Here is a 2,645-nt window from a genome sequence, read left to right as displayed (position 1 = left end):
GTGTTTGGCCAGATTTGCTTTCCTTTCAGCAATTTATCAATTGTAGCATCCCAGAAAATAAAAGCTTAACAAATTCTGTTTATGCTTCTTTTTCACACTACTGTTGTCATCTATATTTATTTAAATGATGTTCCTCATTTCTGACATTTTCCCTGGGGCTTGAAGAGCAGGTGTTCAGATATAGCTCCAAGCTGTCAAAAATGAAACTGGCAATGATTTTAACAGATACAGGCAGGGCTGAGGAAATGCAAGAAAGTTGTAATTTTGAATAATTAAACACCGCACAGGATCTGTTAGACTGCATCATCATTATCCAAAGGTTATCTTAATCCAGATTTCATCATAAACACAAAATGGGATGGTGGTCACGGTGGGACTGATACTGGAGACTTCCATCTGAGTTCTCGCGTCCAAAGCATTTCTTTGCACATCTAAGGAAACCACGTGGGCTCTGAACCAAAACCTACCAAGACTGTTTTTGTTCCCTCTCCTGGGCCCAAACTTAGGGGAACACTTTCTCTGGAGAGACCGCTTAGATAGCCTGCTGTGGGAAGAGCACATCATTATGTAGCGTTGCTCCACCTTGCCCTCCTGACTTTCTGGATAAAACTGATACGCGGGGTGAATCTTTATTGCTGACTTTCTCATCGAGCAGCAACGCTAGTTTATTGTGAGGCTACTTCACAGTGTACACACGTATACTGGAGTAACATGAGTAGATGTAACCTGTTATTTGTAGTTGGGCCTGTAACAGAAAATACATATTCAACTATCTCTTCCTTCTGGTAAGTTCCAATAGGCCAAGTCTTTTGCTCCTCAGCCAAGTAAGTTTGTGCAGATGTATTTATTTCAGGAGCAAGGTCTGATCAAGACCAAGGAAAAAAGAGGCGCAGTGACTTAGTATTTTTGAAAAATGAAAAAAAAAAAAAAAAATCTTTGAACACTTTCAAGGAAATCACTGCTTCTTGTCGGCTGAATCACCCTCAAGTGTTGGCATATCTCATGGGCTAATCAAGATGAACGAAACACATAATTTACCACCCTTCTAACAAGATATTTTTAACAGGAAGCAAAACCTCCAAAACTATTTTGTGAAAAAACCCCAAGTGACAGTAATGAATGCATTCTACTGCTGACCAAAGAAAATGAAAGATAAATAAACAGAAGTTACAAACATTTTTTTCATATTCAGGTTTTCCTAAATTTCAACCAACTCCAGTGCAGTGCTAATATAGCACAACTGATATTACGAGAATTAAAATAGAACAGAGAAAGTATTACTAAGGGGTCCAGAGACCCTGAACTGGCATAAGGAAGAACGTAGCAGTCCTTCCTGTGGGCTACTGCTATACTTTGGACTATGGTGAAGACTACGATGACTGGCAACTGATAAATAGTTCTCTTTTTTCCTAAAGGGCTTTGTGTTTGGACTAAATTATTAACTTCAGCAATATCATCTGAATACCAAAGAATGAATTGCCTACTGCAATCGAAAAAAGCAAGTGCTATTAGCTGCAATCATACAGCAATAACTGAGCACTCTTCAGCCGTTAGCCCAGTGCTTCTTTCAGTGTTTAGGAAAATAAAAGTGACTTAAGAGCATGCCAAGTAGGTAGGTCGATGCACCAGTCTTGCAAATGAAGTAAACCAGGAGCAGATACCTACTGGCAAAAATCTGTTAACTGCTTACTCTTTGCTCATACAACTCAGGGATTTCAGTACTTCTACTCAGAAGTAGCAAAGTAGTAATTGCACAGATCTACTAGGAAACTACCTACATCGGTCTCGGCCAAGACCGGCACGTGGAACTTCACTCACCTCCTCTACAAGGAAGGGAAACCTCTCACCACTGGAGAGGTGAGATTAACTTCTGGAGAGGTGGATTTTTTGCACTTTAGTTTTCCAGTTGGGTCTATGTGCACTACTGTAGACATTCACTATAAAAGTGGCAAAAGCATGAATCGTGAGGTCTGAATTGAAAAGTGGGACTGAAACGACTGAGAAAACTGAAAACGGGAGGTTACGCCTCTCACCAGCTGCAGGAAACACAGAGCCAGGAGCTGCTGATGCCGAGCGTGCCCAAGAAATAAGCATACTGAAAAGCATTGTCAATTTGAATCGTTAACTTACAATCACTTACCTGTGTTAACACATACGTAATGGAAATGTAGCAACTGCCATAACACCAAGTCAGTAATTCCTCAGTGAGCCATCTTCCAGGAAACAGGGAACAATAAGCCACGTGCTTCAAAAACTGACTTAAGATGTCTTCATTAACCTCAGAAAAGAGCAGTCAACCTGCTCTTCCTGGCTAATTAGAACTCATTCGGTCTTCCTAAACTAATACATATACTGTAAATGCAGACATCTTCCTGTCTCGGACACGACACCCTGTGGAACTACTACAAGATGTAAAGCAGTGAATTCTTACAGCCACCTGTGATGCGTTTTGCAGAACAGTGGGGTTTGGTCAATTTTCGAATTTGTTCTGTTACTCTGACGGAACGTCCACTCTCACAACAGAGCCACAGAAAAAGAACGAACCAACGCTGGCCTTTATTAACAGAACAGCATTTATACCCTTATGCTGCCAGTCCAACTACACAGAAAGTACAAGGAACCCCAAGACAGCGCAGTGACTTAAA

Source organism: Pygoscelis adeliae, unplaced genomic scaffold (assembly GCF_000699105.1).
Source record: "Pygoscelis adeliae isolate BGI_AS28 unplaced genomic scaffold, ASM69910v1 Scaffold386, whole genome shotgun sequence".
Lineage (NCBI taxonomy): Eukaryota > Metazoa > Chordata > Aves > Sphenisciformes > Spheniscidae > Pygoscelis > Pygoscelis adeliae.
The sequence above is the reverse complement of the archived record's forward strand: the minus strand, read 5'-3'. Positions refer to the sequence as shown.